Here is a 12805-nt window from a genome sequence, read left to right as displayed (position 1 = left end):
AGCCCCGCGCGCTCGCGCCGCCCGCGCTCCGCGTGTCCCTGCGGTTCGGATTCGGGTCCGGTGCCTCCCGGCCCGTGGTGGGGATGAACTTCCCGACTTGGCCCCACTTGGCCGCGGGGCGCCGGCAGCAGCAGGTAGTTTGAGCCGCCACGTGCGCCCACCGTGGAGCCCACCTCGCGGTGGTCCAGTGGGGAGGGTGGGGAGGAGAAGGGAGAGGAAGGGAGAGGGGAGGGCAGGGGAGAGGGGAGTGCAAGGGAGGGGAGAGAGGGGAGGGCAACGAAGAGGACCCAGGAGAGGAAGGGAGAGGTGAGGAGAGGGCGTCCTTCTTGGACCCTGGCCCTTTGCCCCCAGCGCACCTTCCCCAGGTGCTGATTCTGCTTTTATGAAAAAAAATGACAAAAGAGGCTTTCCAGGCCCGCGGTGGGGTGTGATTAGTAATGATCTGCAGTCTAGAGTGGCCTTACTGGTTAGTGGAGTTGAGATGACCTTCCTGGGGAGGAAGCGGGGGTTTCCACCTTATGCACCGACTGACTTCCAGGGACCACTTTGGCGGCCCTTTCCTGACGGCTGGGCAGTGGGCTGTGGGGTCAGCAGGTGACGGCTATGCGGGGCTGAGGCTCACACCAGCTTTCTCAGGAGCACAAATCTCGTTCTCCTGATGGGCGTGTTGGTGTTTATTTATTTTTGATAATAAGGAAAGGAAAGGGTGCTGGGGACAGGCACCGGGGGAGGGGTTGCTGTTGCTCTGCGGTGCTGGTGCTGGGCAGGTCCCCGGGCTTTGTGCAGCCGCAGCCCCTGCCTTGGCTTAATTTGCTACCTGAGTCCCTGAGGTTGGTGGAGGCCCATTCCGACCCTCCTTAGTCTCACACCTTCTCCATTAACATGCACTCCTGGCTCATCACACACATTCTGGCCAGCCGTCAGGCAGTGGATGCCCCTCCACCCCCAGTCTAGGGGTGCCTGAGGTTGGTGGGGTTGGCCAGTAGTTGGGAAGAATGTTACCCCCTTGCCAGGTAGTGGGGAACAATGGCCCCCCATGTTTAAGGAGCCAGGCTTGGTCGTGGGGCACCTGTCCAGACGAAACCCTGAAATTCTTACCTCTAGGGGTTTCCTTGTAGGAGAGCAGAGATCTGACCACCAAGGTGCCCAAGAGTCCCATGACCAGTGCCACCAGGTCCTGGCAAAGCCTGGGACCCGGGTTGTTTTAAAGAAGGAAAATACTTCATTCAGCTGGTTCCATGGAGAAGCACGTAGCCTGTCTGCGTGTGTGTGTGAGCATGTATGCGTATGTGTGTATGCGTATGTGTGTGAGTGTGAGCTTATAGTCATGCGTGCATGTGTGTGTGTGTGTGGTGTTTGGGATCAAATCTCCTGCTTCACGTACGCTGGGCAAACACTCTGCCACTTGGGACAGGACGGCTGCCCAATTATTATTATTATTTTTTGAGACCAAAGTTCACTAACTTTGCCCAGGGAGTATACTGAATCTGGGATCCTCTTTTCTCTGCTACCATGTATCTGAAGTTACCAGTGTGTACCCCACAGCTGGCTGTGTGCACCAGCTACTTGCTGGTTGGCAGAGGAGGCACTAGTTCTTACTGTGAGAAAAGCCTAGCTTGTAGTAATTATGGAAGACCTTTCTGGACTCTCCTTGTGGGCCAGACCCTTCCCACTGGAGCTCCCTCGAGTTTCCAGACTTGGCAGTTGCATGGGGACCTGGCTGGGTGTTAGGGCTGCGTCTGAGGTTGGGCCTGGGTTCCTTCCCAGTGCTTGCTCAGGTCTGAACCAATTGTGGTGACCTCTCACCCACGAGGCCTGGCTTAGTGTCAGTCACGCAGTGTGGTGTTCTATGTTTGTTGAGTGAATCTATATCTCCGAGGCTGTGGCTGGTGCTGTTGCTTGGGATGCAGAATCCCAGGCCAGAGGCAGCTGCCTCCCCAGCCCTCACTGGGGCCCTGTGGAGCCCAGAGCCCAGCTTGGTTTGGTCAAAGGCTTTTGTTTCATTCCCATTGCTGGTACTGACTCTGCAGAGCCCCTGTGTGAACGCGGCCGTGTGCGCCCACGCTGGCTGCTGCAGGTGGCATTGCTTTGCTTGAAGCCTCTGTGCGGGGGGTCCGAGGAGACATGCTTGGGCTCCCCGGAACCTGCACGCCGCACTGGCCTGGACCTCCATCTGACCGGTTCTGGATGTGATTAGGAAGAAAGAAACTAGGGTGCTGTTGTTGCCTGCAACTGGGGTTCAGCGTGAATTATAGTTTTAATCAGAACACTAGCAAGGACTCACTGCGTGCTGGTCGTGGGGTGGGAGATGGATGGGCTGTCATGGGCTGCTGTAACGTGTGCAGATGGGGGGGGCGTGTCAGACGCAGTCAGCATGCCTGGGGGGCACAGGGGCTGTGTGACAAGCCACGGGTGCTGGTGAACTAGCTGGGTGGGAGTGGGTGCTTCAGTGTGTGGAGGCAGGGGCAGAGGGCAGGGGCATGGGGGCGAAGGGGGGAGGGATGAAGGAGCTGGTGTTTGATGTTCCTAGAGCTTAAAGCAGTAGGCAAGGGAGAGCCGGAGAAGGGGCAGGGGGGGCTGGATCCTTTGGTTGTGCCCAGGAGCCCCTATTTCTCCCCAGGGGACAATGATGTGGTGACCATCGGGGCTGCAGGGGGCACAGAGAGGCAGGGACAGACGACGGGCAGGACAACGCAGGCCACGAGTCCCATGGCAAGGATGGCCCATGGGCTCCTCCAGTGGTAAGCCATGGAGGTGCGTGGTGTTCTCAGCATCCCGTTATCCTTCTGCCCGGTTCCTCAGCACGGTTGGCGTTGCCGGGGTGCCCAGAGCTCAGGTTCAGGTTAGGTTTTTGGAAGGTGGTCAGGATGAGGAGAGGCTGTGGTTGGGTTCGGGGTGGGGGGGGCAGGGAAGTCATACTAGGAGATGGTGACGTGGACTTTGGGGATCCCTGTCCTCAGAAGGGACAGCAGCAGGACTGTTAGCAGATGAGGGGTGCCGAGGGATGGGAGGCTTGGGTCTGGGTAGCAGCGAGGTCTGGGTGGAGCCAGGAGGAGTTTTTGGTGTTCCCCCTCCCCAGGGTGGCTGGCGGGAGCTTTGGGCCCACATGACCTAGTTTAGAGATCGTCCGTCAGGGGCCCCTGGCCAGTCCGGCCTGCTAAAGTGGGTTACTTCCTCCATTGTCCCACAGTCAGCCCATGCACTTGTGGGTTAAGTACTGGAGAAAATGGTGAATTAGACAGACAGAGGTCATGCTCCCCTGTTCTAGAGATGAAAGACATCGTAATTAAAAAAGTGAAATATAGAAATAAAATTACAGGGTGTAATGGAGGAGCAAGGGCTGTTTCAGATGAGGTGAGCAGGAGCGGTCTCGCCAAGGGGCTGTATTTACAGCAATACCAGGATGACCTGAAGGGAAAGGTTGGGCCCAGACAGGAAGCTGCATGCAGCGGGGTAGCCAGCGCAAAGGTGCCCCGGTGGAAGTGAGAGGGACAGGAAGGAGGCCAGTGTGGCAGGGGATGTGTTGAGCAAGGCAGGCGTGGCTCGTGGGGGAGGGCTGGCTTCTGAGGCTGGAGGGGCCCTGGGAGGTTTTGAGATAACGTTTGTGACATGATTTAATTTATATTTTCTGAAGATCATTTTGGCAGCTACGCACCCTGTATGCACAAGCTCAGTACAATAAAGTGAGTATTTATCCCCCAGAGTGTAAAATGAAATGCAGTGTTTAAAAGTAGCAGATGGGCAGAAAATGCTTTTCTGACCTTAATTTAGTGATTTTTAGTGTGCCAATTAAATGTGGGCACATAAAGCTCCGTGTAGTGTGGGATTTCAGCATGGCTTATAGAAGAACCATGGAAAGAAATGGACCAAAAAATGTTAGCAGTGTGTCCAGAAGTGTTGGCATGAGGGATGAGTGGTTTTTTTTTTTAAATGAGAGCACATATCTCTTTTATTATTATACAATACCAACTCTGCTATCACAATTGCTCCGAGCGGTGCATGTCAGAGAATTATACTCAATACTTTTCCTGGCACTTGTTTTTGGAGATGTTAGCGCCCCACAGTTCCATGGTTCTGATTGGGTCAGAAAATAGGCCTCTCATTTTGCATGGGGCTCCTCCAAGCTTACAAACTGGTTTTTAATTAGGAAAGTAAACATTCTTTCTTTAATTCGTTTTTCCAATTGATTGTGTCAGTGTGAGTGCAGTGCTCTCGACCATCGCGGCCCTTCACGTTCTTCGCATTTGAGACGGCGTCTGGCCGCGCAGCCCATGCTGCGCGATCCCCCCGCCTCAGCCTGCTGCGTGCGCTGAGCTGCACACAACGCCCAGTCTGGCAATCCTGGCAATCCTGTTGTAGAGAAGCACTTAAAGACTCGATGAAAGCTGGTTGCTGGTAGCTCACACCTGTAATCCTAGCTACTCAGGAGGCTGAGATCTGAGGATCACAGTTCAAATCCAGCCTAGGCAGGAAAATCTGTGAGACTCTTATCTCCAGTTAACCACCAGAAGACAGAAGTGGCGCTGTGGCTCAAATGGTAGACTACTTGCTTTGAGCTGAAGAGCTCAGGGACAGCGTCCAGACCCTGAGTTCAAGCCCCACAACTAGGAGAAAAAAAAAAAAAAAGACACAGTGAAGGTGTAAATGTGCAGAGGAACTGACTGTTTCCCGTGCCAGATGTGCCGTCTAGACTTGCTTGGCTTTCGAGGTTGCTCCAGCGGCTGGCCCTGTCAGCTGTCACCCCAGAGTTCCTTCCTGCAGACTGGAACCGGCGACTCACTCCCCCTTGGAACAAGTTTATTAGGAAACTCGAACCCCCAACCTTTCCTTTTTAGAACTCAGTGTTTACTGAGAGTGTGATTTACACTTATAAGGAATAGAGCAATTAGATATTCATTAAAAACTCATCTCTGAGCATTAAACATTATTGCTCTCACCCAGGATCCCAAAGGATTGTATCACGGTGACAAATCACTTGTACTTTTTCATTAACAAAAGTCAGGCAACAGGAAAACTTCCAAGTGCAAATTATGCAGTGAGGCTAATTATTTTGGTGGCATATTTATTTATGCAACAGAATATTTGGAAAACAGGAAAAGAAATATAGAGTCATTTTTGCCCTGTGTCTGCAAGGGCCATAGTGTGCCGGGTAACCTCGTGGCCAGGGAGGGTTTGGGGTGTAAGTGGGCTTGTGGACTGCAGCCATGTTCTTTTCCTATCACTACTTCAGTTAAGTGCGGTTCCCTAGTGAAGGGAAGGGTGAGTATGGACGGTGTATGGTGGGACTTGGATTGATCTGGGGCTTGGGGCCTTGCTTAGAAAGGGTGGAGGTGAGGATGAGGAGACTTGGTGCTGGAACCAAGTCAAAGGCGTCCACTTCAGCTGGGGCTCCGCGCCAGGTACTGGTGTCCCTTCCTGCAAAGCCCGGCGCGAGGAGGCCTCGCTGTGCTCATTCCTTCCACAAAGTGTAATCCGTCTGTGTACTGATAGCACGTCTAATTACTGTGTAAACATTTTCATAGCTGACGAGCTGCTCACACATCTGCACTGCACACCCAGGCAGCCGTGGGGCCCATGCGTCTGCAAACCACCGGCCCTGCTGCCAGCCTGCTGTACCGGTGACTCGTGTGTGCACAAACATGCACATGCACTGCACGCACACTCATAGGCACACATACTACATGCACACACATAGCGCACATGCACACACATGCAAACATACCACATATACTGGCACACACATCCCACACACTGCATACACAGGCATACGCATGTGCACACACCAGCACCCCCCCACGTCCACAGGTGCAAGTATACATAGGCACACATGCACACACATCACACATGCACACCCACACATGGCACACAGGCATACCAAACACACCAGCTTCTTCCCTTGAGGTGGAGTCTCTTAGACTTTTCTCTTGGGCTGGCTTAGCACTGCGATCCTCCCAATCAGCACCCCACATAACAGGAGGAGAGGTGCTCACACTGTACCCCGCTGTCAGTTGGAAAGGGGTCTTTTGGTCCAGGTAGGTCCTGACCCCCACCTCCAAGTAGGCAAAACTGCAGGTGTGAGGCACCCGTGCTTTGCTTGCATCTTCCCGGTGTTGCCAGTGAGGAGGCGGAATGCAGCCAGGGCACAGCTGAGCTCTGACTGGGGTGTGGGACAGACCCAGGCACACGCAGGGGTGGGTGACTTGGTTCAAATCTTCATCTTCACCGGGGCTCACAAGGCAAGTGGCCCCCTGCAGGAAGGACGAGGATTGGAGTTTGTTAAATCATCTGACATAGTAGTTGTTTTTCATTCAGGCACTCTCTGGAGCAGAAAGCAGCAGGGCTGGCCACTGGATGAGGAGTTTTCAAGCCTATCTTGTGGCGTCTCTTCAACTCATTAGGTGCTGTCAGCTCAGGGCAGAGGCCTGCCCTCAACCACAGCTGGTGTTACCTTTCCCTGCCAGGACAGCCCCAGCCGGGTCCCTGCCAGGAACCAAACTTAGCCTGGGTCCTCGCTCAGATCTGAGCCTTAGCCTGGGTCCTCTCTCAGATCTGAGCCTTAGCCTGGGTCCTCTCTCAGATCTGAGCCTTAGCCTGGGTCCTCTCTCAGATCTGAGCCTTAGCCTGTGTCCTCTCTGAGATCTGAGCCTTAGCCTGGGTCCTCTCTGAGATCTGAGTCTTAGCCTGGGTCTTCTCTGAGATCTGAGCCTTAGCCTGGGTCCTCTCTGTGATCTGAGCCTTAGCCTGGGTCCTCTCTGTGATCTGAGCCTTAGCCTGGGTCCTCACTCAGGTCTCAGCTGAGAGTCGAGAGATGTGGCTTTGATGCTCCAGCCTCACACCAACATCCCGTGAGGTACATGGATGGCCAGGCCTCCAGCATGGAGTTGACAGTGTGTTCTGGGTGGGGCCTGACGCAAGCTGCCCTGCCTCACCCAGAACCCTTACTGGCACCGTTCCCACCCAGAATAGTCTTCCTGCGTGGAGACAGAGCCCTGGCGACGTGCAGGCGCCTGGCACGTGTCACAGCCACCATGACTCAGAAGTCACATTTCCGTGGGCCCTTTGGTCTGCTCTTCCCGTGCCAGGATCCCAAGACGGCATGTCAGCGTCAGCAGCGACATTTTCTTACTGATGGGATGTGACGGCAGCGCGCGTGGCCTTGGGGTCTCGAGCAGGCAGGTGGGCGTCTCTCCCCAGAGAGCGTCTTTAAATAGGAGAGGAGGAGGCCTGGGAAGGGGAGAGCGAAGCCCGCGTCATCACAGCTAATGCTTGCAGAAGTCATCTGCCCTAAGTCACTCACACTGAGGGGCCCAGGGGTCCTCCCGCAGCCAAGGCCTGATGGGCATGGCCTGGTGGGCGTGGTGACTGGCACAGGGCACCAATGCACCAACCCAGCTCACCCCTGCCTGTGCCCTGAGACCCCTGCATGACCCCAGCTCACCCCTGCTCTGAGACCCTGGCAAGGTGCTTGCACCCCAGCCAGTGTTCATGTCCACTACATGAATGTAGACATGATAAACCTAAGTTTTCTCCTAAGTTGGACCCAGGGAGCAATGAACACTGGCGAATACAGCTAACAACAAGATTCGAATGGAGACTAATGAAATGCTCTAACAAACTGCAACCAAGGGAAGACCTTGCCCGGCTACTGCACATTTCCACCCGAACCAGCTGGCCACAACTTCCGTCATGGCTGTGTGTCTTCCTTCTTCCAGCCTGATGTTTATGTGGGAAGTGTGAGGGAGCAACAGAGACAGAGAGACAGAGAGAGTGCGCAGTGTGAATTTATAAGATGGATGGCTCCTTCTCACCAGAGCCTCTCAGCAGCCACATTTGTGCCCTTTCCTTCTCGAGAACTTTTCCTTGCTCGAAGGAACCGTTTTCCTTGGGTGGTGCTAGGGCTTGAGCTTCCCCTGCAGGTGCTCTACCCCTTGAGCCAGGCCTCTGGCCCCTCTTCGTGTTGGTTATTTTTCAGGTAGGATCCACTTCCTGCCCAGGCGGGTCCAGCCATTGTGCTTCCTCCTAGCTGGGATGGTGTGTGTGTGTGTGTGTGTGTGTGTGTGTACACACTGCTCAGTCCCTGCGTAAGGTGTAGTCTTACAAACTTGTATGCCGAGGCTGGCCTTGAACCATGATCCTCTGGTCTCTGCCTCTCAAATGAGTAGGATTACAGGCCGGAGTCACTGTGCCCAGTTAGCAGCATTTCATGGTTCCTCTTGGGCATATCCAAACCGACTGCCTGACTACCCTTGTATTGTGGTATGGTTTGATCACACACATGTCAGGTGTTTCTTTCTGGAAGTTTCCAGTTAGTGCTTTTGAGCAGTGGTTGACTGCGGGTCCCTGAGGCTGTTGTAAGCAGAGCTGTGGATAAATGGGGGGGAGAGAGGGGAAGGAGGGCGGTTACTGTTGCTGCTGAAAAGCATCACAAGCTGCCCCCGGCCTTGGCTGTGGTCGCTCAGTTCTCTGCCCTGTGGAGCGCCTCTCCTCCACTGCCTCCCATGTGGCAGACCCACCATGGAGCACTTCCCCTCCACCCCCCCCCCCCCCGTGGGCCGCGGCAGACCCGCTGGGAACATCTCTCCCTCCACCATCTCCCACAGGGACTTCCTGGGGCTGAGCTGTGCCTCTGTTGTCCTGATACCCTGGAGGCTTGTGGGCTGAGCCAGGATCCTCCCCACCATCCTCATCCCTGGGGCCTGGTCACCTTGCCTGGGCTGGGGTGCCACCCAGTGGTTCCTAACAGCACTAGGACTTGAACTCAGGGCCTTGTACTTGCAAAGCAGGCACTCCAACACGTAAGCCACACCCCTGCCTCCTTTCACTTTGGTTTTTCTTCAGATAGGGTGTCTCGTGCTTCTTTCTTGGGCCAGCATGGACCGTGATTCTCCTAACACCACCTCCTATATAGCTGGGGAGACAGAGGTGGAGCGCAACGTGGTGTGAACCCCCTTTCTCTTAATGCCACCCCCACATAGCCAGGGGAGACAGAGGCGGAGCCTGACGTGGTGTGAGCCCCCTCGCTCAGCCTGCACTTTGATAGGTGGTTCTGGTAACTTTGCCACGCCTGGCCTTGAGCCGCCATCTTTCCCTCTGTCTCTGGAATAGATGGGGTTTCAGGCATGTGTGCTGTATGCAGCCCTGCAGGCTGCTCTTCTAGGGGTTAGCAAGTGTCTGTCAAAGCACGAAGCATGGAGATGCTTGGAGAGGTGTTTTGGACTTTGGATTTTTTTGGACTTTGGAGTACATGCGCATGTGCACATGCGCACGTGTGTGCGCGCGCGCACACACACACACAGACACATACACACACACACACACACAGTGAGAGTTCTTGAGGATGGGTCCAAGCCTAAACATGGTACTCAGTACGCCTCACACACACCTGGTCCCCACAGGCTGGCGGTGCCCGCAGCCCTCCCACACGGGCAGGGCGGAATCTTCCGCATGCTGTGTTGTCTCAGCGCTCAGTGGTGTCAGGGCAGGGGCATATTTCAGAGCCGGAGGTTTGTGTTGGGGAAGGATGCTCAGCCTGCCGGGAACATCGTGGGCTTTGCTGGTGCTCTGGCACCTGTGGGAAGGACCCACTCAGCTGTCTCATCACTGGCAGGACCTCCGCGTGTCTCCGCGTGGGCCCTCCATGCATTTCCGCTCGTGGCAGTTCACTGCGGCCTGGGTTCCTGGCCTAGTGTGTGTCTCTCTGCCTTTCCCATACCATGCGCCCTTTGGGGGTTCCCTGCCCCCCTGGGGGTGGTGGCCCCTGGTCTGTGACGGCACAACTGCTTTTGTGGAGGGAGCCCGAGAACCTCATGCTCGCAGGCAGGTGCTCCTCCGCTTGGCCACGCCTCCAGCCCTCTTCTGCGCTGGTTGTGTCTGAGGTAAAGTCTTGTGCGTACACCCAGCTCTTGCTCCTACTGTGTATGCTTCCTGCCATCGGTGGGGTCCCACACATGTCTTACCGGGTTGGCCTCAGTGATCTTCAGCCTCCTGAGTAGCTGATGACAGGTGTGAACCACCACGGCCAACTATGGGTTGAGATGGAGCCCCACAAACTTTTGCCTGTGCTGGCCTCGAACCATGGTCCTCCAGCTCTCTCCATGCTGGGTTCTAAGATTCGCTCTTCACGTCACTGACACAGAGCACTCGTAGTGGTTGGGGTTCAGGCTGACATGTGGCCACAGGTCCTTGTTTGCTGTGGCTTCTGTTTTCCACGGGGGTTGTGATGTCTGCACTGGGGGACCAGTGTCCCCCTGATGCTGTGGAGAGATGCTCACCCCCACTGGAAGACACAGGGCCCCAGTGCAGACATCACAGCTGGGCTCCGGCGGAGCCTTCCTGAGGACTCTTTCCAGAGGCCTCCCTCCATGCCCCACAGCACCCACCGCCAGCACGTGCTTTGGGCCCTGGGTCCTTTTGTTAAATCTGAAGGCCTAATGGGTTTGAACTGTTGGATGGTGGCATCTGGGTTCCAGCAGGTGTGCGCAGGTTGCTTTTTGCTTTGCTCAATTATGTTTGCCTCGGTGTGTTGTGTCGCGTCATCCATTGACGTTTGGGAGAGGATCCCGAGAACTCTGGGTCCCAGTGCCGGAGGCCTCAGGAACCGACCAGGTATGGGATATCACCAGGGTGGGGGGTGCTGCTGGGGCCTCAGGGTGTCCTCGCTGTCATATGCCAAGCCTCTTGGTGTCCAGTCAGAGCCTTGGGCCTGGTTACAGCAGGAAGGCCAGGCCGGCCAGGTGAAACCTCCTAATGGCTGCACCTGGGGCTTGAGGCCGTGTCGGGAAGGGTGGGAAGGCTCCAGTGCCTTGGCCCGAGTAAAGCATGGATGCGGGCTAGAGCCAGGGCTGCAGGCAGACAGCCGCGGACAACCTTGCTGTCTTGTTTGTCGACCCTGCCTGCTGATTCACCGCTGCCCTGCAATGCCCTCTGCCAGGGGCTCCCGGGCTGGCTGTGGCCTCAGGCTGGAGGCTGCAGCCTATGTCCAATCTCTTTTGGGCCTCTGACACCTAAGGTGTATTCCCTCTTCTTGTGCCCCCCCCTTCTGTCCCCCATGCTCTACCAAGGGAGAGGGACCTTTCTTGAACCCTGAACCCTGGGGCCCCCTGAGCTGCCAGGCCTCTGCTGTAGTTGCAGATGGATGTGTGTGTGGTTCCGAGAGCAGAGGCCCTGCCTCCACTGGAGCCTCCATGTGCTTTACATACCTTCCACTCTTGCTCCGGATGAGTTCTGCGTGCTCTCCCGTCTCTGTCTGTGTCTCTGTCTCTCAGAACCACTCCAGGCAGGTCTAGAAAGTCGGTTCAAGAATTGCTTCAGAGACCAGATGCTTGGGGTTGGAGCATGGCTGGATTTGGGGTGTGGATTTGGGGTGCTGGATTCGGGGCACTTGCCCCTCCCCGGGGGGGGGTGCAAGCATGTGTCACTGCACCTAGTGTGGGGCTCTGAACTCACTTTGGGGAGAGCACGGCCCCACAGCGTGTTGTCTGGTTGTGTCTCGTGGGTTGTGTTGCTTTTCCCATCTTGTGAGTGTGGGAAAGCACACATCCCTGTGGCCTGGTGCAGGGCGGGTAGTGGGTGACAGGCTCACGTGAAATCTCCTAGAACTCCTTGTGTCAGGTTGACTGTGGGCTCTGTCATTGCTGTTTGAGTCCTCCGCCTGGGTCCTTCTTGTGCTAGCAGATGTCAGGGGTGTCTGTCTTCTGCCCAGGGTTGGAATGTCTTGGTGCACAGTTGTGGTGTTCTGGCTGCCCTCGGCAGGGGCCCAGTGCCCAGTGGTACCTCCCCAGGGCATCGAACCATAGGTTGACCAGGCGGCCGCGGCCCGTGCCCTGTGAGGGTGCATCTGTGCAGGCAGGTGGATGGAGGAGCTTCATGCCCGGCAGCGGAGCATCCCTGGGAGGAGCCTCAAGAAACCAACGCCGTCCCCGCACTCTGGGCTGGCACCATATTTCCTAACATTCTGATGTCATCATCTCAAGAGCATCAAGCAAATTTCAGATCCCTATTCGAGGGGAGGACAGATTGAATGCAGTTAATTTGTGTGCTCTTCATTTCATGTAAATTAGCCCAAGTGAAGCGGCTCTCCTGTGTCTTTTTCCATGCATCTATTCAGGTCTCTTCTGGCCAGACAGGGCTAAAACAAGTTAACAAACGGCACAGCGAAACCCCGTTATACAATTAATGGACATTAACAAGATGATCCTTACGGTGTAAATAGATCCTTTAGAACATTTAAAGATGGCTGGTCGAGCCAGGTGCTGCGGTGTGGGCCTGGAACCTCGGCTGCTGATCAAGGTTGGAGGTGAGTGTGGGCAAAGTGAACTCAAGACCTTATCTGACGAGCAAGACCCAAATAAAAGCACAATAAAGGCAGGAGGAATGGCCCAGCTGGTAGAATGGCTGCCTAGCAAGCACAAGGCCTTGAGATCAATCCCGAGTACTGCAAAACATAAACAAAACTAGGGGCCTCTTGCATGGGGCATGTGTGAAAACCCTCTCTTCCTCACAATCACTTATTTGCAAACAGGATTATGATTCTTCTGTGTTTTCTCTGCGGGCATGCCCACTGACTCCCTGACCTTAGCGATGATGTTTTGGACATTCACTTGTGTCTCACCTGGTGACCGACCATTAGACACTGTGACGCCTGTGGAATCAATCAATTAGTGAGTAGGAATGATTGCTGCCATCCTTGGTGTACTGTGCTCTTAAATAAAACACCTCTGGGGCGGTACTAGGATAATGCAGGACTAGTGAGGCAGTGCGGACTCTCCTCGCCATGTGGGTAGATTCAAAGCCGGGACTTAAAAGG

The 12805-nt window shown here is 55.3% G+C and overlaps 1 protein-coding gene across 2 annotated transcripts in view; it reads left to right on the top strand.

Moving 5' to 3' along the window:
- Positions 1 to 12805, top strand: part of Caln1 (calneuron 1) — a 148321-nt gene that overhangs the window by 22825 nt on the left and 112691 nt on the right. Inside the window, exon 1 of one of the 2 annotated variants that reach the window (XM_013033200.1) lies at positions 12368 to 12384. The exons of the other annotated variant lie outside the window; for it this stretch is intronic. The gene's annotated coding sequence lies outside the window, so the exon portion shown is untranslated. Of the gene's footprint in view, positions 1 to 12367; positions 12385 to 12805 lie in introns of those variants that run through there. 2 annotated transcript variants of the gene reach the window in all.

This window comes from Dipodomys ordii, unplaced genomic scaffold, assembly GCF_000151885.1.
Source record: "Dipodomys ordii isolate 6190 unplaced genomic scaffold, Dord_2.0 Scaffold164, whole genome shotgun sequence".
NCBI lineage: Eukaryota > Metazoa > Chordata > Mammalia > Rodentia > Heteromyidae > Dipodomys > Dipodomys ordii.
This window is presented reverse-complemented; position numbering and strand designations above follow the sequence as displayed.